The following is a 10617-nucleotide window of genomic DNA, read 5'->3' on the forward strand; positions in this document are numbered from 1 at the left end:
TTGTTGCCCAGATGAGCTTCCCCTGCTCCCAGTATTGCACAGTGGTTTACCCTGTTTGCTGCAACTTCAAGAGCCCCACTGCTCTGCTTCAAGGGGCTCCTCACTGCATGGCTCCCAGAGCTAAACTGTATGGCCAGCTGAGGCCTGGGGCTTATATAGCTCCAGCCTGACCCCCTGCTGGTCAGGTGACTCTCCAATCAGACCCCTCTGCTATCTGCAAGCGAACTTGCTGGCTGCTTGCACACTTAAAGGGACAGGCACACACCAGTGTTCTGCCACTGTTGGGTTCAGCACAGGGAGTGTTTTAAGATGGAAAGGAAGATTTATCAGGGTTTAATCAAGTTTGCCAATTAGTAGCTACACACTACATGTGTCCTAAATTAGGTGAGCTTGAAATGGATGGATATAGTATACTGTTTTCCAAACGCCACGCAATATTTAGTCTTTCCAGTTCTTCTTGCCTCAATACTGTCTCCCCAGAGGCTGTAAATCAGCAGCAGGTGATGATCTTTGGATGAAGCACCATGGACAATCAGAGCTTTTGTCTGATTTTGCAACTGCTCTTGTTTTTAAGTTATTTCTTTTCTGAGACAGTGCAAAATTGTGAAACCAAAAGACTACACAAACTGAAAAGCTCAGGAGCAAAGCTAAGTACAATTCTAGAATTTCACACTAATGATTTAGTCTTTGGCACTTGTTTCAGGGCATAGCTGAATTAAATATTACTCCTTAATTAGTTTAATAAAATTATGTCATCATCTCTGTCTAGGTACTTCTTTTCTCAGTGATGAGGGCCATATATATGAATACCCCACAAGCTCTAATGAACCCATCCTCATAAGATTCCTGGAAGATAGCAAAGTATTATTATCCAATGGGATACAAAGGGATAACCTGACTTGCCCAAGGTCATATAAGAAATATGTAGCCGAATGAGGAACTAGACCCAGATCTCTTTCATCTCATAATCAGGTCTGATGCATCCCTCACATTGGGTTTATTACGCATAAACGGTGGTTAGAAAGGAGCCATTGACCAAGTGTTCCCCTGTGGCCTTGGGGGGGAGGGGAAAAATGGAAAAAGCAATTCAATTTACAGTGAAGGTTTTATTTTAGGTAAAACTGTCTAACTTGGAGGGTGAAGAAGTATGGGAGCATGCCATCTGGACAGGTTCTAGAGGCTTTTAAACACAGTCTGGACAGACATCTGTCAAGAACGGTCTACGCATGCTTGATCTTTCCTCATCACAGAGGACTGGACTGCACAATGTCTTCAGGTCCCTTCCAACCATGCATTTTCTACAAGTCTATGAATAAATTACTATACAATCTATTCCTTTTCAAACAATCTTCTGATGGGAAAACAAGAGATACAAAACAGTAGAGAGTGTGCTCATGATTTGACTAATATTGCAATACTCATGTGAAATATTAACCTGGCATTTTGTTCTGCATTGCTTGATACAGTGGTAGGCCTTATTTATATTGGACTTGACCCTTTCTTTAGGTTGGTGGGAAAGAGCAGTTTATAAGTAACAGTGAAATTTACTGTCCAACTGAAAAAGAAATGAGTCTAATCCTAATGTGTCATGAGACAGGCATGATACAATATATTCATAAAAGATGATGAAGATACCAAACCAATAGCTGCAAGGTACTAGGGAAGAATTTTCTTAGCACCAAAATAGCATATCTCTTCTATAAGTGATGTTTCAAACAACACCACTGTAGCAAGTGACACTGAACGCAGCAGCCCAAAGGCAGTATCAGCGACCAAAGCATTGGTAGTCCAGAACAAGAGTTGAAGTGCAACTGAAAAGCAAGGTCTGAGAAAAAAAAAGTCCAAAGAACAAGCTGAGATCAAGAAATAGAGTTAAGGAAGTGAGAGGCAGGATAAAGCTGGAGCAGGAGCCCAGGCAGGGCTCTGGAATCAGAGAATACCAAAACTAACAGCGCCTTTCTTGCAGAGGTCTGGTAAGTGAAGATGTGTCTAAGAATAAATAACCAAACTCTTTAAAAAGGCTTGTACTCTCACTGGTGTGAGTGACAGTTTATGTCTGTTTTTATTGTAACTGTTTCATTGCCAGGTTACCTTTTTAGATTTACGTTAAAAACTGATCCATACCCCAGAATTCTGAAACAGTCAGGTCCAGATTCTGAAATGAATGCAGAAGGTCAAGTGTGCTACACTTCTATATCCACAGCATTTGCTGCAGAATTTGACCTTGTCTTTAGAATTGAGATGAAGATAAGCTTCCATTAGGAAAAAGTAATCTTCCCAATGTGTTATATGTAAAGCATTTATTGACATACATTTCACTTGGCTTCTTACAGGGCATCCCAACTCATGATAATAAAACCATTTGTATAACCTCAACCTATCTTGCATTTTGTATGTGACATATACTCTTACATAAAAACTAGTTTTAAAATGTTTTAGAGAATTTAAACACTATATATTATGAAAACTTGTAAGTCCATCCCTTCTCCCTGAAACACCAAAAGCTTTAGCTACCATGGCTGAGATTTCCCAAAATCCTCACTGTTGAACTAACTGTTCTCCCTCCAAAGTCAGTAGAAGTTTTGTCATTCAACTCACATTGGCAAAGAAAGGTCAATGCTGAACGATTCTGATTACCCAACCACCAAAAAACAGGAAAAATGTAACAATTTAAAAAGCTTTGACAATAACCTAATGTAGCTTTTTCTGTTAAAAAAAAAAAAGTCATGATTAAAAATCTGATATGTTGGGAGGGCCCAGGTTTAGAAGCAGGTTGGTCCCATGGGAAAGCTGATATTCTTTCTTTCTAATAATATACAGCTCATTAAGGCCCTGATGATTCTCAAGTTCTTATGCTTATTGTTATTAAGTGAATCCTGCCTGTCCTGGATCTCAGATCAGTGTAATTGTGAGCATTAATTCCACATTTGTGGGCAAAAAGGAAACATATCTCTAGTAGGTTGATTTTTTTTAAATGGTGTCTGCTTGGATTTGAAGTGTTAGTATAAATCCCCAGAGAGAAGAGATCCAAGGCTAGCAGGCAGAGTAGTCAATGCTAGGTTGTGAACACAGTTTATCACTGTTCAAGGGTTCACTTGAGTTAGCATGGCCCATTGGGCTAGTGTAGTTAAGGCACACCAGTTCCTGTAGCCAACAGCAGACAAGGAAATGATGCAGCCAGCTGGACTCTCTGGGCCCAATAACCATCTACAGCTGTTTTGCCTGGGGGCAGCTTTTGGCACAAGTCCAGGGCAGGGTTTGAATTGATATTTTCAGGGAGATGCAGTAACAATTCTACCCCCATGCCCTAAACAGTTTATTACAAGGCTCTACAATTTACTACATGTGAGATATATACTAAAAAGTGATGCAGCAATAGTATTGTGAAGTAAATTTGCTATTGGTATGAATTTAGAATGACTCACCACTTGTGTTTTTTTACTACAAGCTGAATTGATAGTGTAGCCTATTATTACAATTCACAAATACCTCCCATTGTAAACCCCAGTTGTCAGTTGCTTATAACTTTGCCAGAATTTAAGTGTTTAGTCCGCAAGTTTCCATGCCAGATGTCTGCCTCTGGATGGAATTTTTTGGAAGATTTCAGCCGGCACTGTTCAGCTGCGTCCAAACTGGAGGCTAGAGGAAACTATTTTGTTTTGCCCAGGTTGTGAAAGTAAAATAATGTTGCTAGACTGTACTGAAATGTGCATACAGAAGAATGTGTGAAGCTCTCAGAGGCTGTAATGATAAGCACCATAGAAAAGTCCACAAAGAATGAGTAATTCCCTCTTCAGAGCATAGTTTGAATATTGTGCTGTAGATCAGACCTGGGGCCACACATTGAACAATAAGGAGAAAACTCAGTGCTGAATAGCTTCTCATTAAGTGAGCACCATCCATTCTGTTCACTGAATGAGCCAGAGGTCATGTGGAAAAAACAGACTGAGTTCATATCTTTAAAGACTGTACTAGAATGCATACCCACAATGAGGCTACAGTAAAGCTGTATAGGTAAGAGTCAGGCTGGCACTTCCTAACTCCAGTGTTTGATTATGTAACCCTTACCCTTTTAACATAGTTTTTGTGTGTAATTATATAGCCTGTTTTGTTCTGGGCACTGGCTGGATGAGCGACTTTCAAAGTTAGAAAAGCCAGGAACATCACAATGAAATCATTGGCTTTTCTACTTTGAAAATGCAAGTTAGGCTCCTAGCTGCCATTCAGACCTTTAAGAATCTTCCTCCAAGTTTGTTGTTCATCAGTGAAGGAGAGCTGCCCTAGACAGGTACTGGTACTCCAGTGTATATAGGCTAAGAAGGTACTATATTCAGTAGTCCTTCCGGAGGCAAGTTAGGTTGGGTGGCCAGGACTGAATACAGGGAGAAAGGAAACTGGTTAATGAATGAAGAAGTGAGTGAGGTGATGGCGTGTGCTGGACTGCAGGAGAAGACAAAAATGTAACCTATGATAATGCAAAAGAAGTTAATTTCAAGAAAGGAAAGTGATCAGGGAGATAAATACTGTTTTTCCCAGCAAGTATATCGCGGTAGAGTATCCTGGTGTTTAAGAAAGAAAGCAAAAAGGACTTCTTTTGGTTCCCACTTCCTTGTAGCCTTCCAAACCAAAGGATCCCAGTTTGGCACTTGGAAAATGCAATCAACCCGCAAGTGGAAAAGACCCACCTTGCCTCCTAGAGCCCCACCAATTGTTCAGGGTACCAGCTGCCTCTGCCAAAGCCCACTGAAGTCAAAGGGAGTCCTTTTATTGAGTTACATGGATTTGGGATTGGCACTAAGAGGCTGAAGCCCATGTGCTTAAAGTTAGCCCCGAGTGGTGTCTGTAATTGCAACAGGATTACATCTGTGCTTAAAGTTAGACACAGACACTGACTTAAGCACCTTCACACAATTCCACTTGGGGCCTTTACACCATGCCACTCAAGCACATTCCAATTTGAATCTTTCTTTATAGTCCCTTGTTAATAAATAGAACATCCTGACCTCCATCCCAGCTTTCCTTTCTATCTCCACTTATTCACTTTCTGTCTTCTGTTTCCCAACTTTGACTGGGGAGAGCGGGAGGCAGGAGGTTGTGAGGAGCTGTGCTGCAGCAAAACAAAACAGGACCATTTAAAATAAACATAATTTTTCAGCTGAAAGGCGGTTTTTTTTATGTATTTTGAGAACAATAGTAAAACATACAAATCCTGGAGGTTGGAAGCACCTCCCTGCTGTGCTGGTGACTTAATTTATTTCTTTAATTTGTTATAACCTAACAAAAAATGTTATTCTTTGTAGACATTGCTAGCCCAGGTTTTGCATGTATTATTTTTTGTAAAAGATGAATGTGGTAGCAGAAGGAATTTCTAATGGATTTTCTTGGTTTTCTTATTCTCTCATTTTTTTATTTTTCCTTTTATTATTTATTTATTTTAAATACCCTGCTAAGCCAGGCCCATGAATCTGCTAAGGGCTCTTGGCAGACAGGATGGAGTGGGAAACAAGTTAAAAATGAGAGCTGGCATTACTTAACTGTGAACCCAGAAACTAAAAAGATTTTTTCCCAACATCTCCTCTCCTACCTGAGAGATAACATACTAACCACCAGCTTGTACCACATTCACCCAGATCAAATGCCTGTTGCAATCAGGTACTTCATAACAGGTTGGACAGCGCATGGTTTAAACACTCTGTGCCAGCATGATGGTGGGTCATGAGACAGAAGCTAATCCTCCACATATTTCAGTGGTGCTGCCAGACAACAAAGGCAATACACTCTGGCCTGCCTCTTGGCATTCGTTAGAATTTTGCTGATATTCCCAGGGTCTTGGAAGTCAGCCGTGTCAATTGGGACATAGAAATGCTCTTTACTAGAACCTGCTGTACCATATATTCTGTTTTTGGTGGTGATGGCTAAGCACCTAATCTGCTTCTCTGCATTTAGCCTGAATAACCAAGCCATGCATCATAGAGATCCATAAGAATCCAAGACTGTACTTCAGTCCCACTCTGTCCTTGTGTGGGGGAGGGCTGTCCATTACATAGCCCCAGATCCAATGGCAAATGAATAAAGGGAGGCAGCTATGGGGAAAAAAAAGCTTTCAGGGAGCTTCTGGAGGAAGCTCATGGAACTTTATGGAGAAGGAATGAGTGTGAGCAAGATAATGAGTAATGGGCAGTGGAGAGGCAAAGGGGGGCTAAGGCTAGAGAGGGACATTGATAGAAGTTGTTCACATAAGGGAAAAGCATAACACAGGGTAACTGGGGTAGTTACCAAGCAGTCACTCCTATTGACCAAAGTGCCTAGGCTGGCCTGAGAATAATCCTTCAGCAAACCATTTAACTGCTGCAGGGCTCAGTCTTATCTACTAGCCTTCCACAGTCCCAGTTAAGTTATTCTCCTTTATGCTTCTTTTTCCATGCCTAGCATTAGTTGTAGGTATAGGCAAGGTTGAACTCACCTGGCCCAGGGGCCCTCTTCAACCATCAGGGGAATGCCACTGCCCCACTGTAAGAACAACGACACTCCAGAATTTAAGAGAAAGTAGAAAACCCTTTGAAGGGACCAGTGGAGGCCTACACATTCAGACATGCATTTTTTCCATGTGCAAGGTGAATTTTTAACTTGTCCATAAATTGTGGGCATCGGCTCACCTCTTCACCTCTTAACTACCTCAAACGCCAAAAGGCAGAACAAAAGCACTGAGATCTCTAATTTTTAAGGAAAAAATAATTAATTATTTTAAACTCAATTCCTGATGTTGGAGGGTCCTGACTCATGAATTCTGAAGGTGTTTGGTCAGCAAGACAAAACTATTGCCCACTAGCAGCTTGAATAAACTGCAGAAATACTTCAACATTGCTGGGACCAGAGACAGTCGCATCCTCTCAGCGGTCAAGGCTTTTTGTTAGCTCTTAGCCAAGATTGTAACAGAACTTCAGGAACCTGTCAAAATAAAATAATTATAAAGAATTAGGAGTTGATCAATGTCTTTGACCTTGGATCAATGTCCTTGACTTTTTTTCTCTCTCAAACTAAAAACAGCATGGGTCAGATTTTCAAAGATTTGACTGTGTGCACATGCATGTGTGCATTTTCATTCACTAACCAGGTAAGTAGGAGTGGGTTGCCAAAATCGAATAAGGGTTAAATCTGCTTATATGCAAGTCAGATACTTTAAAGTACTCGCCTCCAAAGGCATATTAATCAGATACACACATACTCTTTATCATCCATTTCTTGTCTCTGTTGAACATCTGTAAGTAACATCTTACAGGAAAAAAAGAAAACAAAAGCAGCAAGGAGAGAGAGAAAAAGAGTAAGAGAAAGAGAGGAAAAGGTCTGCCTGGAACAGCAGATTCAAACCTTAGCAATATACAGTAAATAACAAACAACTGTGAATTATGGAGCTACAATGCTATCTGGTGAGGTCATAAACCACAAGAGAGAAGCTCAGATAGTTGAAGGACCCCAGGAAGGAATCAAAGTACCATATTTCATAACTTGCTTTGCTACTTGATAGATCCAGCCCCTCACTTCACCTCCCACCTCCCCATCCCCTGCAAAGGTCACCCAGTAGCTCATCTGGTATCCTTTGTCTACTTCCCACCCTCTCCATAAATGCAAAAATGACTCCTGAGCCCTGAAAAAGGAGGCTATGGAGAAAGAAAATGGAGGGGCAGGAAGAGGCAAATAGAGGTAGTGAACCTCCCAGAACAGATCCAACACTGATTCCATAGATAATTGTAGGTTGTGAAGACATGCCTGAGGTGGATTTAAACTGGATAGCTCAAACACCAGTAACTCTGTAACCTTGGCAGGAGATGGCTCAGTTTGTTGAGCTGAGTATTTACTCAAAGCCCTGGATAAGTTTCCCATCCCAAACTGAAATCTGTGCTGCCAGAGGCCAGACTACTATCAGTTTGCACTGGCTAGTTTAAAGCTATCTCAAGAACATTTACATGATCTGCCATCCCACTCATGGATAGCAGTATAGACATACCTCCCCCCTCCCCACCCCCAATACTGCCCTAGTAGCAGAAGTCTGAGAAGGGATAGCATTGTCTTCTTTATTTGGAGGATGGAGGTGTTAAAATTGAACAAGGCAGCTTCTCACCTCCAAGCTTCATTAATGAGACCTGATCATTTGCAAATATGTCACTTTGAACTGAGAATCACTAGGACTTTTTAAAAAATGGGATGAAGAGTGATTAACACCACAAGCATGTTTAGTGGTCTTTAAATGCTCATGCAGCAAACAATTTACATTTTTAAAGGTTGGCCTGAAGCAAGCTAAATATACAAACAATTAGAGTTTTGTAGACATGCCAAGAACTATTCACACAGCATATAGGCTCAAGAGAAAACATAATGAAGATTAAGAATATTATTAGCACATATATGGAGGTGATTGTGAGGAAGCTATAGAAAGAAGAACGTGCTGAAATTGTAAAAACATTTACTTGAATCTATAAAATGCTACAGTATTCTGGTAGAATGCAAGCTAAGTTTCTGAGATCGAAAGATCTGCTAACTCATTTTCCTTGTTGTGTTACACAATATTTAGACCTACTGAGTGCATGGTAAGTGCTTTTGCTTCACCTCACATATCAGGAAAACTTCTAGGCACGAGATATTTCTTTTCGTAGAAAAAAAGCACGCACGCGCACACACACACACCATGAAAGGTGCCCAGTTAGAAATTGTACCAAACAAGTGTTTTCCTGCCTTCCACAATGAAATACATTCTCTGTTACTCAAAGGAGATTAAGTCCTTGTAGGCTGTGGACATTATTGGTCAGTCATAATGATTATTATAACTAGGAATTATTCACAAATGGATCAGTCCAGAGTTTTGTAGAACTGTTGCAAAAGCACTAAGAATCTGATCCAACATACTTCATCATCCCATGTTTTTAGCATGCAAGTAGTCCCGGTGATTTTAATAGAATTACTCACATGCTTAAAATCATGCAAACATGTAAGAACCTTGCTGGATCAGGCTCTGAATGATGCCCCTCTGAAAAATGCAGCAATGGCATTACGCTTGTGCTCCTTCCCATTTCCATTTCTTTCCTATTTCTGCACGAGAAACACTTTCTGAAACCTGTCATTTTTTGTTCCCATCACAATCTTCAACATAGAAAAGAGACAGCATCAGAAGTGCAAATGTTTCTGTATTCTTTGAATTACAATAACATGTTGTATGGTTTTGTTCCCTCTAAGTACCCAGTCTTTTGATTTGTTGGCCATTCCATTCCTTTCTTACGAGTTAATAAGACTATACACAGGCGGAGATGGAAAAGCTAGCCAATTAAAGTGAGAATATGAAGATCAAAATAGCCCACCATGCCATGATACAGTAATTTACAGAATTATACCTAGTGCAATCACTGATAATGGGCTTAGTTTAGACTGTATCTGTAACCTTGCAGTGACCTACACCAATCATTCAGTTCTGACTTTTCTATAGCTTTTTCTTTTAAGTTGAAAAATGGCAAGATTTAAAACATGAATAAGAATGGAAAATTCTCCTATAATATAATGTGCATGCATAAAATAAAAATTCCAGCCCTTAAATCACAGTCTTGTTGAAAAGTTTCAAAATCATTTGAATACATGGAAATGCATTTGATGGAATTCCTAAACAGAATTTCTGTGCTCCAGAGGGTTGCATTCAATAGCAAGTATAAAATAGTCAATTGTCATGTAAGGCGCTATGTACAGTCACACTCCCAGTTAACTCTCATGAACTGTGTTACACTGGGATAGGAACCAGTTGCAGAGGCTAGGACGCAGGGATGCCATCAGTCTGAATTGCAACTGATTTCTTGTGACCAGTGGGTGGCAAATTTCAATTTGCCGGTGAGTGGCAAATTGGCTAGAGGTTCGAACCCAGAAAGTGGTGGTGGATGGGTCAGTATCAACCTGGAAGGACGTGGGCAGTGGGGTTCTGCAGAGCTCGGTCCTTGGACCGATACTCTTCAATGTCTTCATCAGCGACTTGGACGAGGGAGTGAAGTGTACTCTGTCCAAGTTTGTGGATGAAACAAAATTGTGGGGAGAAGTGGACACACTGGAGGGCAGGGAACAACTACAGGCAGACCTGGACAGGTTGGACATGTGGGCAGAAAACAAGAGAATGCAGTTTAACAAGGAGAAATGCAAAGTGCTGCACCTAGGGAGGAAAAATGTCCAGCATACCTACTGCCTAGGAAATGACCTGCTTGGTAGCACAGAAGCAGAAAGGGATCTTGGAGTCCTAGTGGACTCCAAGATGAACATGAGTCGGCAGTGTGACGAAGTCATCAGAAAAGCTAACTGCACTTTATCGTGCATCAGCAGGTGCATGACAAACAGAGCCAAGGAGGTGATACTTCCCCTCTATCGGGCGCTGATCAGACTGCAGTTGGAATACTGCGTGCAGTTTTGGGAACCACACTTCAAGAGGGATGTGGATAACCTGGAGAGGGGCCAGAGAAGGGCCACTCGTATGGTTAAGGGCTTGCCGGCGAAACCCTATGACGAGAGACTGGGGCACCTGGACCTCTTCAGCCTCCGCAAGAGAAGGGTGAGAGGCGACCTTGTGGCTGCCTATAAATTCATCATGGGGGC

The sequence above is a fragment of the Alligator sinensis genome, unplaced genomic scaffold (assembly GCF_000455745.1).
Source record: "Alligator sinensis unplaced genomic scaffold, ASM45574v1 scaffold342_1, whole genome shotgun sequence".
In the NCBI taxonomy this organism is placed as follows: Eukaryota; Metazoa; Chordata; order Crocodylia; family Alligatoridae; genus Alligator; species Alligator sinensis.